The sequence below is a fragment of the Bacillus rossius genome, chromosome 1 (genome assembly GCF_032445375.1).
Source record: "Bacillus rossius redtenbacheri isolate Brsri chromosome 1, Brsri_v3, whole genome shotgun sequence".
Classification (NCBI taxonomy): Eukaryota; Metazoa; Arthropoda; class Insecta; order Phasmatodea; family Bacillidae; genus Bacillus; species Bacillus rossius.
This window is the reverse complement of record NC_086330.1, coordinates 23,304,492-23,327,036: the sequence shown is the minus strand read 5'-3', so window position 1 is coordinate 23,327,036 and position 22,545 is coordinate 23,304,492. Positions and strand designations below refer to the sequence as shown.

At 38.3% G+C, this 22,545-nt stretch overlaps 1 long non-coding RNA gene across 1 annotated transcript; it reads left to right on the top strand.

The window, feature by feature from the left end:
- Positions 1 to 15,829: 15,829 nt before the first annotated feature.
- On the top strand, positions 15,830 to 22,545 carry LOC134533080 (uncharacterized). Its single transcript, XR_010075247.1, has 3 exons — positions 15,830 to 15,899; positions 19,527 to 19,704; positions 22,391 to 22,545. It is a non-coding gene; the product is annotated as an uncharacterized LOC134533080 (long non-coding RNA).

Here is a 22,545-nt window from a genome sequence, read left to right as displayed (position 1 = left end):
AATTCATGCTGGTGGCTTTGAAAAACCGTACTTACATGTTTTCTGAAGACGCCAAATAAATGTTAGAAAAAACATTCTCAAATGTTAAGTTTTAAAATCAACAAATCAAGGGAGTTTTTGTAACATACCTCAAATATGTAAAATATTAAAATAATAAAAATACACAAATAAGAGTGGGCGAAAGTTTTAACTTTTGGAATACAACAAAAATGTTTAGTCGGCGACTGCATATAAGTCATCGAGTAATCCTTTTCGGGATCCGGCTTTTTAATTTTAATCACCCATTTATACATCATACAGACAGATATATACAGCAATTAACGAACCATAATAACTGTCAACTAGTGAAAATAAAATGATAATTAATTAATTAGTGATCCACGTAACAAACACAGGCTGTACTCTTGTACTCATTAGAACAGTAAACTGATGAGTAAACAGTAAGAGTAAACACTACACAGAAGTGCTACCTGGCGGACGGCGGCTATTATTCCGTGCGCCTGCCGAGTGGAGGGAACAGTGGACACCGAGCGCGCATTCTATGTAATTCGAGGAGAACTAGTAGAAGTATTTACATTTCAGAAGTTTCGTAGCCGCGGCCCGCGTGTACAACAACAACACAAGTAATTACACCTGGCTTGTTCCGTGTGTATAGTTGGTTCGATTGATAATTGATATACTGATAGTGTTATGAGCACATATCTGTAACTCGACACGATTGGAAAACTTTTTTTTGTTGAAATAATACGGTTTTTTGTAAGTATGTATTATTACTGCTTGTAAAAAAACAAAATAACGTTAACCCTAATGGTGGTGCCAAGGCACCTGTGGCACCTACCGTGCGCACGCCTATGCTAGGTATTGCTTGCGTGCCTTTTTACACCCATTATACTTATAATACTTAGGAAATATCTGTGAAAAATATTTGTGACAGAAAAACAAATGCAAACTAGGTATAGTATTGAATTTGTAGAAATAGCCCTTAACTAATAGTTATGACGAGAAAATAAAAAAAAAAATTTAAAAAAATCAACATGGTATGTGCGACTCTATCTTAAAGCCCGTTCTACATTTGACACGTAAAAGAATCCGAAATTGCAAGATATTAACATTCGACTATCCGTATGTAGCTTCAACAATGCATGGAAACGTAACAAACAGCAACCAATGAGATTTAACTTCTAGTTTAAAAAATATTAATATAATTGAAAATATTTCTTGAGATCCGATGAATAAACACGGCAAGGATGACTTATGCAAAAAAAAAAAAAAAACCAAACCACAAAGTAATGATAGGACACTAGATATTTTTATAATTGAAACAAATTTTCACGTGTTTGAAACGTTCGCACGGAGTAACGTAAACCTAAGAGCTAATCCGTTCGGGTACGATACGCATGCCTCCGTTTCCGTGTCATTGAAGAACAAGGCTGGATTTATAAGCGACGCAACACGCAACCACAGAATAAACGGTAACAGAAGCGACAAAGTGGGTTTACACCCGTACTCGCTCATTGTTTGTTTACTATTCGGTCGCCATCTTTTCGGGGCGCGTTTAGCCAATGCTGGGATAGCAGTTTAGTCGGATTTGAATTAAGTACTGTGTTAGTTAGTGATTGCGAGTGAATTCTGGCATTGTAAATGATGTAATTATGTAGGCTTCACATTTGCGTACACTGAATGACATTATGCAAGGTTTTTTTTGTTTTGTTTTGTATTGACGTCTAATATCTTTGTACAAACGTGTACACACAGAAGATCTGACAAGATGGACAAAATAAGATAAACAAAATGACATAATGATATGTTGTCCTCCCATTAAGAGCCAAAATTTACAGACATGAAAGTTTCTTCAGTTAGTGTCAATAATAAAATGGTTAAGTAAACTTAAATGTTAAATTAATTTGTGTTATGAGATTCTACTTAGTTAACAAGCCAAAAAAAGTACGTAGCTATTTAGGCCTACATTAGAAATACCTAGATATGATGTGCATTTATAAAGTTTATAAGTATGTAAATACATGTTTTATACGTGTTAACTACATAACGTAGGGGCCAATTAAAAGCAACGACTTAAAGAAATTCACTCTCAACAATTTTACATTAGGCCTACAGGAAAATAAATCACACGTATGTTAAGTGTGGCATTTGTAATATAAACGGCATATTAAATTATAGACAAAAATCACTCTGCATTTTGATTGCTGTAGTCTTAGGTGCATTGTGGCCAAAAAAAAAAAAAAAAAAAGCATCGAGACACGTTGCATGGCAGTAAGCACAGAGTAAATATCACGCATTCTTTCCAGTAAACGAGATGACGTACAAGAAGACGCCTACTGGCTTTCAATCATTATTTAATAACATGTCGACGAGTTACACCAAAAATTATGCATTCTGTCTGAAATAAATTTGTTCGGTATTTACTGCACAATTCCCTGAATCACGGAACACAAGGCTAGAATGCGCACGAACCAACTTATTTATTCCAATACAGAAGAATAATGTTGAATGGAATCACGCATGGATACTCTAAATACTATGAGTTCAAACATATTTGTGAAATTACGACGAATTATTGTATTTACTACCACACAAACTGTTCATTAAATCATAAGCCCCTTACTTTCAATGGGAAAACATCGTTTATTTACATTCATGTACGCCCCGAGAGCAACAGGCCAATCAGATTGCTGGTACGCACTAACCAAGGATAAAGCCACATTTTGTCGCTTCTGTTACCAATTGTTTATTCTGTGACGCAACCAACGCAAGTAAAGCAAGAAAGGCGCAAACTTGAAATGTAAAACAGTAGAAATCTAATTTTTTCCTCCTGGGCTTTTTATGGTATTTCATATTTATCATGAAAAAATATGAAATTTTCAATGATTTTATCTTAAAACGTTATTTTCTATCACTGTGCAAAAATTAACAAGTAAAAACGTTAAATATGTAATAAAAATTAAATCGTTTCATAATAAGTATGTGGAAGTTGTAAACGAAAGTCGAAACACAAGAAGTTGAAAGTTGCGTTTTTTGCGCCGTGCGTATTTTGTAAACAGGTACCTACTTGAAAGCCGAATTTGCATTCCTAGCGTAGTTTATAGGCCCGGCCTTTAGACAATTTTATTGTACTAAGTGGAAAGGACAAATGGGCGGGTGTTGAGATCACTCGCCCTTCCACAATGGCGTCAGGAATTTTTCACAAGTGGCAAACTTGAGGAACGTTGCAGTGAATACGTTTGTTTTCTAGAGGCGTCCCTGTTTCTCACCAGTGCGATACGTCGCGTTTATCAGGTTATCCGCTAACATGGAAATTGAAAATAGCTTAGTTACAAAAATGAATCAGTAATTTTTCATACTGCATGTATTGTCTTAAAATTTGTCATTACTAATCTGTTCTGAGTTTTACAAACATTTATTAAAACGTAAGGGATGTAAACGGCTGTGTATTGGTTTGAAGCACATTTAAACATGTATAGTAATTCACCTGATCACAATAGTATAGGTAACGTTTTAAAGTTCGATCAAACAATTATACAAATTTTTACAACTGGTAATGCTGGTTACTTAGTGTTGATGGAAATGGTAACAGTGCAAATTGTGGGTTGTATGTTAATTAAAAGTGTTTTGATATATAATTATGTTACCTGCCAATTAGACTAATGAGTCGGAGGGGACTCGAGGAAAACCGTGAAAACTCAGGGGAATGGGCTAAAGTAAAAGTGTAAACATGGTTCAGTCTCACCGTTTTACCCCCTCAGCCGTTTCTAATGAATGACCTGGATGATTATGAGACGTGAAATCTTAGTTCATTCAGCAATTGAACTCAGCACTGCGGCACCAGCCCGACTGAAACAAGTGTGGCCGTTGAGAGATTCAGATGTGCGGTCGGGGGTCGTCTGAAAAGACCGTTGCAAGTGTGTCTGGACGTATTTTGGTCGTTGGTCCGGCAACATCCGCGTCCAGCATAGGATCAGCATTTAGCGATTGTCACAGCCATGGACTGATGACGAGATTGTAACATTTACTTATTATTTTAATGACGATTTTTCCAGTTTAACTGTAGAAATAAATGAAACATACTTTCGTTAAAATTTGGTATCCGGAGAAACACACGTGTCATTAAATTAAGAAATATATTTTTACACAGTATAAATTTTAATAAAACCGTCACGAACCATCAGTTATGTTCCGCACTAAAAGTCCTACATATTGTTACGAACACAGGCAGGACCGCGACACGCGCCAAGTTCGGAGCTGGCTGGCGGCCCTGCACGGCCACTTGCGTCACGCGCCATGTCATGTGCCGTCCACTGACGTAAGGCATGCCACGCGTGCCAACCCCCTCCGATCCAAGCGCACCGTCCTTCCTCGGCGCTTTTATCTATCGCTGAGCGGCCTTGGGAATTCCGCGGGCCGCCGCGCGGGTTGGCGCGAATTGGCGCCACCTTTCTGGACATTTCGGGCGTCGGGTCGGCCCGGGATGACGCAACTCGTCACAGCTGCTCTCGTTGTCGTTGGTTCTGGAAAGATGATTCACTTAGTATAAAAGGGCGACGCGGTTGTTTCGAGCGAGTTCGGGGAGTTCCGCGAGTGAAGGGAAGTGCGACATCATCGAAGAGGGTGAGAGAGCCCCCCCCCCCTTCTCCGAGAGTGGCCTGACGTGGAGCGACGAGATCGAGAGAGTGCGACCGAGTGGCGCGAGTCTGTGTGTGTGTGGACAGGCGCGAGGTAAGGGGCGAACCACTGTCGAGCCCAGCTCCAGTGAGGAGTGCAAACTGTGGAACTTGACAGACATTGAGTGACTTGCGAATAATCTTTTTTAAGTGCTAGTAATTTGTGTTAGGACATTTTTAAGTTAAATTATTTATTACTAATATAAATATGAGTAATTAATAAAACTGTAATAAAACTTAATTGGAAAACTTAATTGGGCTATCCCTTACGAACCCAGTTATCCCCACATAGGTCGTAACAATAATTTAATCTAAAAAAATTACCGATTGCATACGTCATGACACTTGTTTCTTTTTATGGTCATATTGTTTCATCGCCATTTCACTACATAAATAATAACCCATTTAAATTTTGGGACCACAAATTTGTTGCTGCGCAGTTTCTGTGCGCACTCCACCCATTGTCCACACCATGGTCACGCCCAGCGGGATGATCAAGGCTGCCGCCCGGATTGCAGGTCACACAAACCACGCATTGTTCACCGGATTTCCTCCTCAGCGGCGGGGTGACGGAACAGTTATTAAGGAAGCAAGTGTACTCCGGGTCAATCACGGCGTGAAAGAAAAATAATCAAGAAGCCCAGACCAACATCACAATGTGTTTCCAAAACAGGTTATGTTAGTTACGGCATCCCCTCTCCCCTTCCCCGATGGGAGCGCAGTACATCGTTTTATTTTCCTCGCAGTTCTTCCAGGCCGCGAAGAGGCACCGGCTTAACCACCTGCTGATGGAACCCGAACAAGAATGAGAATAATAACGAGTTTTCTGCCGTGTACGGACTCGTACGCTGACAGCTTCCGGGATACGGTCGAACACTCGCGCCAAAGCCGGACTCACGTGGCCTCGCACCTAGACTCAGAGCAACTAGTCCCCTCTCCCAGTTCACACCCGGAACTAAAGAATAATCTAATCCAGTTCACACCTGACCTAGATTAAGTCACTTCAACATTTTTTTTTGTTAAAAATATGTTTTTGCACTTTTTTAAAATTTAAGTTTATATTATTAAAAATAATTAATTTTTGTTGTGGTGACTTCTCAAGATGTTAGAAATGCGTTAAAATAGGCTTTTAAGACGCTATTATTATAATATAATTTTTTTTAAATATTTGGACTTATTAATTAATTAACCAACCAAAAACCCCCCTCCTCCGCTATGCCCTAAATTCGTAGATAGGTCTGTAATGGACGAGAATGGGTAGCATTCACAACAGTACACTATTACGACGGTACTAAACGGAACAGGGTTGTAGAAATAAATTTTGGAAGAATACTCCCACAGCGTCGGTTCAACTAAGTACGTGGTTCAACGGTCGCTTGTTAACATTCCGTGATTATTTCGTCAGTTAAACACGTATACACAAATTATGTATGCAACATGAAATTAAATTTCACGTTTCTGGACTGTTGTGAATCCGGCATTATGTGTAACTTATCCAGCATAAGAGTTCACAATATTGGTACTAAAATACTAGTGCGAAGAAAACAAAAGCCTAAGCATTTATAAAATAAATGTTATTAAGGCCTATGTACCTACCTACGTTCTTATAACAATAACTAGCACGAGCATTGAAAATTAAAAGATTAGCTTAACTTGCATTGTACTATTCGTGTACGAAGTGTCAACGCGATAGATAGGCTACGCGTGTGATTATAATACCGGGCTTCGCACTGGTAGATAAAGATTTTTTAGCAGAGCAAGTTATATTTTAAGAATCACTATAAAAATATATTTGAATTAATGTCAAGTTACAGATAATTCTTTTCATCAACAACCTTCAAATTCAAATTTATTTACTGTGACGGTATGATGACAAATATAATTACAGAAATACTCGCTGAAAATCAAAAAAAAAAAAAAAATATGTTCACTTGTAATCTATATAAACATATAAATTAATGTTTATATTTTCGTCTTCTATGCGTTCGCGCATCTTTCATCCGACTGAATTTAAACTTTGCACACTTGACCTTCGATGCACGAAAAACGTCAATGTCTTCATGAGATTTCGAAAACCCACCCCCATCACTCGTTCCCATCTTAAGAGGGACAGAACTTTGATACTACTTTATAAGATTTTGTTCACTTTGCATTCAAGATAAGGGACAATTACTGTCTTCTACTGCTGCTTGCTGCTACTCTTGTTGGTGTATGTTTACTGCTGGCGCAAGTACCAGTAATAGTACTTGTTGATTTATACATAGACCCTTTTGTTGTGTGTGTGTGTGTGTGTGTTGTCATGAAGATATACACTGGCTGTTACTATATTTCAAAATATATATAGATATATGTCAATGGTACTGTTATGCTTTTGTAGAGTGACCCTTAGAAACATGTATAAATGTTATTTACCATAAAAACACACACTCTTGGACACAGGTAGTTAGGTAACATTTATCAACACATAGGGATAGAATCCAGGTTTTTATTAAGAATAAAATGGTTATTCATCAGGGACAACTAACATATGTGTAGAGAAAAAAATCAATATTAATATAATTAGATAAAAATCACAGAAAAACAATCCTAACGATACTGAACATGACTCGTGGATATGCGCTTATGTAAATTAAACATCAGGATTATACGTAGCACACATGAATCGTTCACAATAGTTCGTTAGTGTAAGTTTAGATAATCAATCAAATAATGTTCTTATGGACGCATTCTTACATAAAATAAAGATGTTTGAAATTTTAGCACAATTAATTAGTATGATTATTTTTAATGTTTATGTTTGGGTCGTATTTGCCTTGGCTTAACTCAGTTTATATGGTAGAGACACGAAACTAGTACTCCCGTTTCACCTCTGGGTATGACAAAAAAAATAATTTAAATCTTGGAAATAACAATTCATGACGTAGTTCAGGATAATTGACAACTTTTACGTGAAAACTAATCAGTTTGTAGTCAAATCGGAGTGATTTACGACGAAATTACATACGACTGGGTATGTCTATGGGCGATACAAAATGCAAGATCTTTACTTACAGATTTTTCACTCCTAATAACATATCCGTCAGAATATGCCCTTATAATCTTACACATTATTTATTTACACGTCGTTTAAGCTCATCCTGAGTTTCGGATGGCATAATCTGGCTAGCTATCTTTCAAATTTAAAATAAGCCTCGCGCCTTTTCGTCGGCATCAGACGCCTTCATACAACCAACCTTTTTAATTAATTAAGACGTTCTAGACGCCTCACCTTTAAAACACGGCCTCTCATTGGCCGAACCCAAAATCGGTTAACGTAATTTACAATAGGAATACCGTAAATAACACTTATCAATACAATATTGAAAACACAGAAATGCGGTAAATTTAAAACGAAAATTTCCAACAATGAAAATTTCTTAAAGTAATACCCCGAATAAAATCATAGTTTATTCGTTAAGTTCATTAGTCCTTAGAGGGATATTACTCAATTGACTGTCCATATAAGTCCATTTCAGGTCATAGAGCATAGCTCTCGTATATATATGTACATAATTAATAAAATATATTTAAATAACTTTTGCGGGCGAACAATATACAAATTAAATAATAAAATTTCATAATAATTATAACAATCAAAATAATAAGTTTTTATAAATAATAATATCATTAAAATAAATCATTACTTTCTGTGCATTCTGAAACTAGTAACAGCACAGTCTATAATTGATTTCTTAAAATAAAAATAAAAAGAGGCGAGTCATTGTCTACATGAAATTAAAAACACCACCATCCCCCTTTCTCATCGCCTAAAACAGAATTTTTCTACTTTTAGATTAAATCTAGCACTTTTTGCGTTTAAATTAAGGGGGAAATTACCGTCTTCAACTGTATAAAAGAAAAAAAAAGGGGGAATGTCGCAAAACCACCTGACCCAATTTCCCACCATTCAAGGCAGTAATTTGGTACTTACTGATGAAAATTTGCAAACATGACATTCAAAATAAAAATTACTGTTTAACATATAATTTTGAAGGGGAAAAAAATGTTACGGTCACTGCCTACATTAGATTTTTAAAAACCACCTCATCCTCCATTTTTCATCCTTTAAGGCATAATGTTTATACATACAAATTAGATTAAGCACAATGAATGTTAAAAACAAGAGGTAATTTACTGTTTTATCTGATTTATAAATTACCACCCCCATCTTCCCGTCACAACGAAAAACCACTCCGTCCCACTTTCCCATCCCTTAAAACATAATATTGGTTTTTGTTTATGAAATATTGCGCACTTGGCGTAAAAATTAAGAGGACGATAACTGTCTATGTCCGATTTATAAAAAAAATTATCCCATCCCCCTGTCTACATGAGATTTCGAAAAACTACTCCTAAAGAAATATCGTGGTACTTCTTGTTGAAATTGTGCAAACTTGACGTTCAAGTCATGAGAAAATTAACTGTCTACATTTAATAAAGATTTTACCCCCATCAAATTATCTATATGAGATTTTGAAAGAAAAAAAAAACACCGGTCTATTTTTCCCACCACTTAAAGTACCTATAATTGCGCACAACTTTATAACGTATTGCACACTTGACGTTCATTACTGTCTACATCTGATTTTCAGAACAAAAAGTTTATTGAATACATTATATTTTTAAAAAAATACCCCATCCCCTTTTCCCACCCCTTTAAAGATAATTTTTCACTCCTTGATTAAATTGGCACACTTGATGTTAAAAATTAAAATAAAATTACTGTCAAACCTAGCCTTTTTCCTGGCTTTACTACCCCTGAAAGCAGATTTTGGCTTTTCTTCGTGATATTTTAAACAGTTAACGTACAAAAAATAAGGGGGGGGGGGGGTTATTGTAAAAATCCAATTTAAGGAAAAGGCGTTTACTGAAAACATGAGATTACGCAAAAACAACCCCCATTTCCTTTTCGTACACATTAAAGATTTATTTTAGCGCTTCTAGATAAAATTTTGCACACTTGACGTTAAAAATAAGAACACTACTATGGACTATTGACTTGAACTAACAGTTAATATTGAATACGCGAGAGTATTTCCTCCCACTCCTCCCCAAACCTCCACATCGCCCTCTTGTAAACCTTACATCAGAATTTTGGAACTCTAGATGAAATTTGCACACTCGCCGTTCAAATTAAGAAGACAATTACTCTCTACATACGATTGAAAACAAACCCCCTCCCCTCTGTGTTGAGCGGATGTAGTGCCGGGTGCGGACGTAGTCCCGGGTGCTGCAGCCAGGGATTCGCAGACAAAACGACCGCGCGTGCCACCACGTGCCGGTGCGACATGGCTATTCTTTGACTTGATGTAAGCTTTTGGACATACGCCATTGCTAATCTCACGTATGTATGTGGAAGAAAACTACAAAAAAACCCAAAAGACAAAAACAAAAACACAAATTAAGCAAAAAATTGCTGTTGTCAATAGGATATAAACACCAAATAATATTCCATAACTGGAATATGGTCAACAAAGAAAAATGGACTAACAGAATGAAAAAAAAAAAAACAAAAAAAAAAACCACAAATGATGACAGCACAAAAATATTGACCCCAAAAAAATTCAGCACAACATTTGAAACGAGACAAAAACACGACACAACGAAAAAATCGAAACAAACACAATAGTTTTCCAAAACAGAAGAGAACGAAAAAACCCCCACAAATGATGACAGCACAAAAATATTGAACCCAAAAAAATTCAGCACAATAGTTGAAACGAGACAAAAACACGACAAAACGAAAAGACGAAACAAACACAATAGTTTTCCAAAACAGAAACAAGCGACATTTCGGGAACTGCTATCTGCTCCCTTCCTCAGGCAGAGACGCACATGGTACGAAAACACAGGTGCGACTTAGCAATGGCGTATGTCCAAAAGCTTACATCAAGTCATGCACTCCCATTGCACAAATCTTTCAAAGATAATATGGTTATTCTTTATTTGTAATATATGTAACATTTTCTTCAGCGTAATCCAACGTTGCCGTTCATATAGTCGTTTTTTCTCCGTTTTGTTATAAACGTTGCTATAGCACAATTATTTATTTGATAATAAAACATAGTTGGGTTAAAATTAAATAATGTAAGTTTATTAAGGTGAAATTTTTTTTTGTAATCGATTCAAAATTACTTCTTATAAATAAACAAAAACCACGCTCTCTCTTTTATAATATTCGAGCGTATATCGCATTGCTAGAAACATTTTAAAATCTGGAATAAGTGCTCCGAGTAGTCAAGAGGGTTGGCCAAGGAGGGGAGGGGGGAGGGTGGCATTCCCGGGGCCCACTTGGGTTTAGGGATTCTAATTTTTTTAATGCTTGGTTCTACCCTGATAGGACTAGAATTAATAGAAACCATAGGATAACTTTCAAGTAACGCGCAGAGACGGAACTAGGCTAGTTTCCACCCGGGGCAAGAACTCATCTTGTCATTCAGTCCCCTTATTTTCCAAACCAATCAAAACACTACTCAACAACACCTCATATCGTCCCCACATATGAATTCCACCATTCCAAAAAAATTCGATTCAACTTAGATGGTATATAAATAGATTTATTTGCGGTCATTTCATTTTTAATGCTTCGCAAGATGGATAGTACACAAAAAATACCAGTCTTTAAATATTTTACGACAATATATGTATGTTTCTTGCAATACAAATAATTCAGTTCATATGCCCTCCAACATTTTTTGTGTGTGTTGATATTTAAGTAAAATAACTAGATAAAAATGACTCTGCCAGTTTAGCCCCCCCCCCCCTTCCCCCTAAATGCGGTGGCCGGGGTAAAAGCCCCGTCTGCCCCCTCTAGTTACGTCCCTGGTAATGCGATACGCAAATGTCATGTTTATATTTATGGCCACAGTAACGCTAACAGCGTTTAGATTTATTTTAAACGTGGTATTTGAAAAGTTTTACCTTAAATAATAGGAAAAGGGCCGACAAAACGGCTCTTGGTTCCTCTCGATGTCCTTGTAATCACTATTGCAAAGCGAAGACTTATACACGTATAGGTAATTTTATTTATTTAATATTTATGACTAGGGGCATGCAGATTTCGCGAAAAGATTTCGAGACTAGCTGAAAGTTAAAACACTGTAGCATAGTCTGTGTTTCGTGATTGGGTGAGTTTCTTTCAGGTACACGTATTTCGTAACTAACACCAATCACGATAATCCAGTGCGGAAGCAAACGCGTCCTGAGTGGCTCGGTCAAATAAGGCAACGACTTCTCTCGCAGACGGCCGCCAATCACAAGGAAGAAACCACAGGGGCGGGTATACCTTGTTGCAGTCTAATAGGCGTTCAGATCTTTTCGCGAAAAATGCATGCCCCTACTTATGACGGATGGATGGAATTATAACCTCAAAATGGTTGCAAGGGTTTTTTTGCGTGTCCAATTTTATTAGATTAGAAGTTTTTGGATATTTTTTTTTAATTCTTCTGATGATTACATAATTATTTTTAAATTATGTTGGAACACATTTTTTAGGGATACGCGAAGTTAATTAAAACCAGACTTGAAGTTACTCTGCGAGAAATGTTTTTTTTTTCCTCCCGTTGCGCGTTGGAATGCGTGGGCCGGAGCAAGCACGTGACAGAGCGAGGAGTGGTCGCCAGGATAGCGAGACGACTGCACCAGCTGATCGCGGAGAGCTCCGGCGGTCGAGGGGTCGATGGCCCGTGCAGTCGGCGGTACCGGTGCGAGGGGCGGGCCGCTGGTTTCTGCCAGGCCCGCGTCAGGCGAGGGGAACCGCTAGCTGGCGGAGGTTACCCAGCTCGCGGCAATGCTGTTCCCTAACCTCGCCGAGTCTACGTGCGTCCCACCACCAGGTCAACAACTGTACACGGGCGCATCATCACCACTGGAGCCGGATCCGTCCGACACGTGCCGAGCGATCTACAACACTCCGTTCGTTCCCTTATACACGCTGACTATTGTTGGGAAAAATAAATTGTGGAGAAAATTCATTTTGTTTTATTATATGTGTTTTACAATCGTGTAATCTATGCAATTATAATTCATGTTTTCAATAATCATCATTATCGATAATGAACTTAAACATATATTACTCTTCCTGACATCTATTAATACAATAATACATCTAATAATACAATTTTTTTTTTATTGGGAGAAACTAACTGCTTTAACGACACAACAACACTAAAGCTACTCCAGTAGATGGCATTGTTAAGCAACACTAAGCCAATGAACAGGGGCGCAACAACTAAATTTCCAAAGGGGGGCAATATACCCCCGGGAATATAGATATTTCAAGGTGGAAAATGGTGCTATTTAAGCAGTTTTATTATCTAAAAATTGATTACACAGCACTTTCTTTGCCCCCGTTTGCCCCCACTTCAAGTTTCAGAAGGGGGGGGGGGCAAAATACCCTTGCCCCTCCCCCCCTGTTGTTGCACCCCTGGCTAATACTGTAAGTCATAAATTAGAAATAAGAATTTAAAAACGATACGAAGAGTTTTGTATGATAGCAAACAAAAAGGAAATAGGCTAGTTATTTGAAGGGGGGGAAAAATCATCCATACATATATATTTTTTTTGTGTGTGTGCCATTTCATTATATAATATAACATTTGGATCTGCTAAGCAAACGATTCGATAGTCGAGGTAGCTGCTCCAGCAGCGAATTGTAGCGGTGGGTTATTCGCGTCAAGAAATGTATTTGAAAACACAACTTGCGTGTATTTATTCACGCGTGGTATTATTTTAAAGAATTCTACGTTAAATTTGGTGTTCAAGTTTCGTATAATAGGTGTATCTTCAACATTTGTTTTTGTAATCAAATTCATTTTGTGAAATATATATATATATATATATATATATATATATATATATATATATATATACCCCCTTGCCCCCCCCCCTTGTTGTTGCGCCCCTGCCAATGAGTGTTTGGTTTGAGGTTAGACCAAGAAAATCAATTGTTTACTTATATTATTTGTGTCTTTTTAACTCATGTGTTCACTTAAAAATGCCAAAACGATCTTTGATAAAAACGAAATTTTTAAGTTTTAAAGCCCTACGACGTCTTCCGTCTCGACGTCTTTGTTCTTCTAATCGTTATTCTCGTTGTTCGCCATTTTCATTAGCAACACGTTGTGCCACACGCTGCCGCAAATCTCGCAGACGTCGCTCTCGTTGTTCGTCATTTTCATTTCCAGAAAATGAAATGATTGTTCACCAGCGCAATAAAAACATTGTCTCTTTAAATAATGTTGATAAGCGAGTCGAGCCATTTACTTACCCATTATTTTACCCAGCCGGCACGGATGGTTTTAGCCCAAAAAAAAAAAAATAAATAAATACCGAGCAAAGCTCGGTCATCCAGGTACTGATGAAATTATTTGTGAAAAAATAACAAATGCAAAGAAGGTATCGAGTTAAAATAAAAGTAATAACGAAAGAATGAAATAAAAATTGGTGGTCTGTAAAGTCGGTTTACGGACGATAGTTTAAATTTACAACGTCATAAAAAAACATTGATGAAATGATTGCATACTTTTATGAATAAAATTGAATCATTTTTATTGAATTATCACTATTTTGTATGGATACAAAGGAGTGAAATGAAATCTACAATTTAATTGATAAATTTACTTTTATTTGCACTCATTAATTCAAAAATGTTTATTACTTTAACGAAGAGATTATTTTAACTATAACTTTTATACATGTTTGCTATTTAACTTCTTCCAATCTGTGTTATTCTGTTAAGGATAGGACGATGATAGGAAAAGTAGGAAACGAATGGGAGTGTTTCAAGTTTAATGTGCCTCGAAAAAGTCAAATCGATGGTTGTTCCAATCGAGTGGAAGAGAAATAGATGCGGTGCAAGCGTACAATGAGCGTAACGGGACAATGTATGTAACGGTACACTTTTTCGTGTGTGCAGCCGGCGTTCATCGATTTATTAGACGTTGTCACGTCAAAAATCAAAATGGAGGTGAGAACGAGCCTCATGGGCTCTACTAAATATCAGATTGTAAAAATATATGAAATAATGATGGATCGAATCCACTTTTTCTCAAATTCGTAATTCGAATTCAAATGCGATTCTTAAGGGAGTACCTCCAATCCGAATTTAGGTCTCAAGATTCAGGTTTAAAATAATATATGAGCAAAAACCTAGAAATTTAATTTTTGAAAAAAAACGTTCAACCCATTAATTTTTTATTTTAAAAATAAAACTTTTTTTATATTAAAGATGAAAATAAGTTCTTTTCGTTTCAAAAATGTTCCTGAACCGCTAAATTAACAATTACAGAGAATTGTAGCTGGAGGCAAATATAAAAATTCCTTTTGATAGCTTCTGTAAATATAAATATTGTAATCCTTGTCAACTACACAGAATGCAAGTGCTTAAATTTCTGAATGTCATATTTCTCAAATATTTTTCTCGGATTTCAAAACTTGCGAATATTAAAGAATTTATGGTATATAAGAACTTTATTGGCCCATTTCTAGTAAAAAGCACGATTCATGCCTTTGTTATGCCAAAAATTTGGGTTAATAGGTAAGAAATAAAACTGGGACAAAAAAAATTACAAACAGCCACGATTGAAGTTCTGGTTGCACGGTTATAAATTGCATTAAATTAACGGACTTTACTACAAAGAATTAACTTGAAAGAAACGAAGATTACTTCGTTATCTCAGATTAATGGATCTTCGTGAAAATTGCGCTGGATTCTGACCTCTGAGTTCTGTGTTTATTTGTAGAAGAAAAAAGGTTTTCGCTGTAGACTCAACACGTTTTTTTTAAATGTATTATTCATATAATATGATTATTATTGTTGATTCACGTTCAAAGTACATTAACTCAGCACCCGAAGATAACGATACATTTTCGAAGATCCCTGGATAATTTGCAACTAGCGTTCTTCGTAAGTTTTGGGTGAAATTTTTTTTTTAACCGCGTGGAAACCAAATGTAAACAATGGTTCACCTAGTTAATGTGTTTTTCAGCACTTGGTCATGACCGCCGTGTCCCCCACTCGTGAGCCCTCGTCAGGGGCATGCGCGGACGTGCGCTGCTCGCCAGTCACGCGCGGGGCGGTGTCTAGGAGGAGGGCCTGGGGGAGGGGGGAGGATGGCCGGTATAAAGACGTCCTGCGGGGACCCACGCCGCACGCCGACCAAGCCCGTCACCATGAGGAGTCTGGTGAGTCGCTGGTCCTCTCTTCCTCTGTTTCGTATTGTTGGGCCCGTCTAGTCAGGGGCGCAGATCTGTAGGATTTGCGAGGCGGGCCCGGGCGGCCGAGAGTTTTGCACGTGTTTTTTTTCAAACCGACACAAGTCATCGCTGGATAGGGTGCTTTTGTGCATGTAATCATTAGAACACTTAAAAAAATATACAGAAAAAGTTCTCCGTAAAACATAGTTTTGACGTTTACGTTTATCAACCCCGTTTCACAAGTCACAATTTTGAATCACAAGCGGATCCTCTTGGTGAGGGGCTTCTTAATGCCACGGAGGAGGGGGGAAGGGGCTTAGCCCCCCCTGATCATCATGTGTCCGTGGATGTATGTGTGTTAGTGAGGCGGGATGTTAAGTGAGACGCTCGTTAGTGCTTCTAGCGCGGTGTCGCCTCTGAACTGGCGCGCAGTCTTCTCGGCGCGCATAGGAGGTGTGATAATGCAAGTCCATTGAGTGCTTTCAAATATCTGTACCGGGTGTTTCATGCCTAAAACTTATTCTGAAAACACGGGTTTCAACCACTTTACAGTTAAAAAACAGAAACACGGAAACAGAACTACTCACCCGCCCTTAGCGGATATTCTTTCTCGAATTACTTTTCGGATACCTCGAACGGTTATCAAATCGCGAGTTTTTTTTTCCCCCATCTGAAGATCTGCTCGCAGCATGTGTGCCCAGGTAGGCGGGGGTCCTCAGAGTCTTATCGACAAGGCCCACTAGTCAGCGAGATTGGGAGATGCATCGGCCATGTCGTATAGTGAGGTTGCCCGGGGTGACATCATGGTGTACCATCAGCATGGCCCTACCAAACGCGGCTGCGGAAGGGGCGGGGGGGGGGGGGGGCGATAGCCCCTCCCGAGACCAATTTTATTGATTAGTGTATATTTATGTTTACTTAAATATTTAATTTCATGTGTTAAACTTTTATCTCATCAAAAGTTGCATGGAGCTACTAAGATTCTGTATTTGAAACCTGTGATTTGTAAATAATATACATACCAAGGCCAATATCTGACCACTTTCATTTTTTTGCAACTACGACCTTTCTTTGTGCGATAGCCCCTCCCGAAGTCATCCTGAAGCCGCCATTGGGCCCTACTAGCATTCGAACCCAGATCCTTCCAGAATCGAGTCCAGCGTTTTACCGCTGCGCCGCCTCGCTCGGTCGCTGAAAACTTCCCCGGCTGAAGGTCCCCCATCAAGCTACGCCGTCTTCCCTTCTCAGAACGGTTCAATCTCTCACTGGTGTTGTTATTCACTGGTTGGATCCTCGGTCGTTAGGATATTCGAAAATGTTGGATCTCCCACTGATGGCAATATTCCACCTCCGTAATGTTTCTCTAATTGGATATCCCTCAGGATAAATTCAGATCGACTGAGCTGAGCATGCAGCTGTTGGATATTCCACCGGTCGAACCTTCCATACATTGAATGTTCTACCTGCTGTATGTAGACAAGATTTTATAATTTTAATTTTAGCACAATTTCATTTTAATACAAGATATCTCGGTGTTTTTTTTTTGTATGGAGAAAAATTTAAACAGTTGATTAAAACAAGTAGTTTGCTGTAGGAAATATTTTGTAGACCTAGCAAAATGGTTTCGTCAACTCATCTGTGCATTTTGTTAGATGAACGGAATACATTTTGTTGCGCGTGGAATTTCGCAAGGTCACAAAATATTTTGTTAGCATGTAAATATTTATGTCGCCATAAAACAAACAATTATTTGTTTGTATCAAAGAAACATTTTTCTCCCGAGTACACACATCTACATGATATTCACTGTACGGCAAGATCGTGCGTAGTATTTCATTTCAGGGTTGGTAAGGGGGGAGGGATAGAACAATTTTCGCCGCTAGTTGCTTTCGAATTCTTTCCATTGGTTGGTAAGCATGTTAGATGTTCAAGGCCTTCAGGTGGGTGGATATATATTCCCCCCCCCTCACCCTCCTGCACGGCGACGCCTCGCCTGAAAGGGGCAATCAGTGGGGCGGTCGGACCTCGAGGAACACAAAGAGCGGCACGTGGCACGTGGCACGCGTGGTCGCGGCGAGGTGCACGCTGGGCGCCGCTCTTTCGCACGCGAAGCACGTCCAGTCGTGTTACGACGACATTACGGGCTTCTCTGTCATGGTAGACGAGGCCGTGCCTAGCACCGCTGACCCAGGGGCTGTTACCAAAGACATGGGCCGCGGCGTACAGCGAGGTACCGTCCCGGTGTTCGCCCGGATAGGCCTAATAAGGACTGCCGACTTGGGTTCCGAACCCAGATCTTCCGGAGTATCACCACTGCGACACCTCAACACGGCAGGGTTACTGTGCTAGGGGTTTGACATCGAGGTCATTAGGACTTCGGGGTGAGGATGTCATGGAGCAGCACTGGTTGCGGAGACAGGGGTATGTCTAGGGACTGTAAATATTCGCAGTTTTAATGAACTCTAGGGTAGTCACACATGTTCATTGGCTACTAACTCATGACACATGTTTACTGGGAAGGTTGTGACTCGATACAGGGTTTTTAATTGGGTCAGAGAAACCGTGGTCCAATCACAGAAGCAGCTTGAAGGTGAATGGACCCTCTATATGTATCTACCATGAACAAAAAACAAATGGCGAAGGAAAACCCGTGAAGAGCTTTACATTTCTCTGAATCTCCCCTTTACTGTATCACAGTCTACTTTTCAAACTCCGCTCCATCGATCAATAAGTTACATTTTTTACCTACTCACTTCCATCACCCAGTGATGATGTCATCGCCCAACTTAAGCTACATGGTTATTTTTAAAACTAATACACTGGTCGTTGTAAACGTCCGCCACATTGCCCTACCAGCGAAAAGCAAGAACCTGTTTTACCCGGTCCGGGCTGAAACCCGGATCGCCTCGGGGAGAGAACCACAGCGACCCTCTGAGGACCGAGCGAGCACACGTGAGCAGCAGTCTGCCTGTGCCTGGTGACGGGAACAGACGGACTGTCTTGTCTTAGGACGTCCACTGTGATCGTCTACGAGTGGAGGAAAGAACAGGTCTGGAAATAATAGCCCAATCAATTGATTTAATTTTTATTTATTACCTAAAATTTACCCTATTGGTTAAAATTACAAAATTTAAATGTCTGTACACAAATTAATCACACGTTCGCAAGTTTATTATTTCTGCTCTCTCCACTGGAGCTCGGCTAGACAGTGGCTCTCCTTACTGTTCGTCTCTTATCGCGGAACTCGGCGCCAACAGCTCACTGGTCCGCCGCGCACACAGCACCGTATCAGATGCTCGCACGCGAAACCCGTCGCTCGTCGCCTGCTATCGCTCGCCAAGGGGCCACTCGCTCTCTTCGCTTGACTGCTATCACGGGTTGCTCTGAGGATTGCGCCTATTTCCTTTTTGTTTGATATCATACAAAACTCTACGTATCATTTTTAAATTCTTATTTCTAATTTATGACTTACAGTATGACCAACAATATTTTCAGAGGAATGAGGATCCAAGGAGCAGAAGCTAACCTGCAAAACATAACCGCATCATTGTGAATGTTCACGGGCCATGTATTACCGCGAGGTGGAGGAGGATGAAGGAGCGTGTGTGTCCGCAGGCCGCGCTGCTGCTGGTGCTGGCGTGCGCGAGCGCCGCCCCCAGGCCGCGGGCCCAGGCCCCGGTCATCTACACCTACGGCACGCCCCTGGCCTACGTCCCGGGCGCCGCCGCCTACAGCCCAGCCCTGGCCTCGCCGGGCCTGTACGCCGACTACGTGCCCTACAGCTACAATTACGGTACGTGCACCCGCCCTGCCCTCCGCCATGCTGGTATCTCAACGGCGAGGCACCCCCAGCAGACAACTATGTCGCGTTGTAAGCAATACATAAAAAATTGGTTGTCTGTAAAGTCGGTTTGCGGACGATAGTTCAACGTGACGTCATAACAAAACATTGATGAAATTATTGCATACTTTTATGAATAAAATTGAATCTTTTTTATTGAATTATCACTATTTTGTATGGCTATAAAGGAGTGAAATGAAATCTACAATTTAATTGATAACTTTACTTTTAATCAAATATGTTTATTACTTTAACGAAGAGATTATTTTAACTATAACTTTTATACATGTTTGCTATTTAACTTCTTCCAATCTGTGTTATTCTGTTAAGGATAGGACGATGATAGGAAAAGTAGGAAACGAATGGGAGAGTTTCAAGTTTAATGTGCCTCGAAAAAGTCAAATCGATGGTTGTTCCAATCGAGTGGAAGAGAGATAGATGCGGCGCAAGCGTACAATGAGCGTAACAGGACACAGCGTAACGGGACAACGTGCGTTACGGAACACTTTTTCGTGCGTGCAGCCGGCGTTCATAGATTCATTTGACGTTGTCACGTCAAAAAGTTTCTTGCAGTGCTCACCGCACTACGGATACAACCGTCATCAATGTTTACATGTTGCTTTTAATTACCTACCCTGTTCTTTTTGAAAAATGATTTCACAAATTAATTTACTAGACGAAACTTCCCAATTATACATCTGTTGCGTCCCCAAATTCGGGTACTCTGACATCACATTTGTGTTAAATGTGATTGGTTAGAAATACACTTTTTTTTCGCGTCACATATGACCCGCTATCGTGATTCCAGCGTAAGACTAGACTTTTTATTTGGAACAGCTGTCTCAACGAGCATTCACGTTTTTGACAGTTGAATATTGTGATGTTACAAAAAAAAATTACGATTCATGTAGCATCAGACTATATAATCGTGTATCAATAATTTGATTTTGTTAATATTCCATGAATATTCGGCTGTCAAAATCTAAATTTTCTTAGAATCACGTGTCAACAAAGTCTGATCTTATCTAGAGTCGAATTTACAGTGATTACTTAATCATTATCGATTTGCGATTCATAAATGATATCGGTTACCTCCTTGGTAGCCTAAAGCGATACGAAATGTCAATATATTCTTATATTGGAAATTGAATAGCGACAGTATTAGTTTTTTTCTCGCCCAGTCAGAAGTTATTATATATTGAATCCACGCCGATATTTGACGTTACACTTTTCAGGTATTTTCCCAATGTTTTCGAAAAATTCTAATTTTTACATTCTTGTATCTTTAAACTTATCCCTGCAGCAGTACTTTGGGTCACGACTTTGAGTTTGAGAATCACTTAAGATAAGCCATAATGGTAGATTGTGGAGCCGTAGAATGCATTTGTAGGACTTGGATAAAATCCATCTGTTGTGACTACGATTGATACTTCTAGTTCTTCAGCTCTGAGTACCTATAGACAATGTGAATAATAACTGTGTGCTTAGCGTTGGTTTTGGTTTTTGTACTAACCACGCATGTTTTTAACAAGTGTAGTTTTCTGTCCAAGGCAATTTATTTTTCGTTCCATGCACTGTAAAAAAAATGTTCGTTTTACAAGTAAATTTTTAGGAAGCTTGGTTGCAATTATTTTTGTAGTGCTTAGAGTCAAATACTGTGCATTGGAACACGTTCATGATTATCATATTTTGGGAGACTAACATTTGCTTCTATTGTTAATTTAAATTGTTATAATTGTAGATTTACAAGAAAATATTTTGGCAACTAGTTCAAAAAGAATTTCAACTATTAAAATTCACTGATTCATCGGTGTCATTCACTGATGTCCAGTGTATTACAATCTTTTAGCACAGTTGATAGTGAATTTCCTTGATTTGTCAATAAGAATAATCCTTTAGCTCAATTTTCATCTAATATGACTTCATTGAACCAGATTGAGTGATAATACTATTTCATGTCATTTGGCAATGATAACGTATTCATAAATAATTCATAAATTCTAGACAGCAAAAACCTGAATACGAAATTTTATAAATTTCAATACACATTATTGCTTAGTCTCAAAAATAAATTAGTAAACACATGATTGTAATAAGCAAGTTAATGTTCTACTGAGTCTACTTTATCCTGATATAATTTTTGAATATTAAAAGTATATTTGAAGTACGGATTTAAATTTCAAGAAACCAATAAAAATACATTGGCTTAGTAGATATTTTTCGTAAAGTGTGCTGAATACTTTAACATTCAAAGAATAATCAAAATGCACTTTCTTGTATTTTATAAATATATATATAAATATAACTTGCAATTACTTTTATGATATTTAAAATTAAAAATTTTAGTTATGGCAACTAACGAAACATCTTTAAAAGTGTATAGCAAATATATTTAGAAAATTTTAGGAGCGAAATACCATACAATATTATAACAATAAAGGAGACACAAAATTTCAGCAGTACTAGCATTAAAATATGCATTTGTAACAATTATACATTATTAAATAAATATTAATTTGTGGTTATTTTAGAAACAATTATTGTTCTTGTGCATGTAACATTTAAAAAAAGTATTAAAATTTTGCAAGGTCATCTTTTGTGTGGTAGCATTAATAAATGAATGATTTTTTTGTTTCAGCTTACACGTATCCATACGTCTACGTGTAACTGCTGCTATGTCGTACAAACGTATTCATCTCATCTGCTGTAGCTGATCACCATTACTACTCTTCATAACAACTGTACATTTCATTACAAAAATAAAAATGTATTTTATTAACAATTTTCAAACTA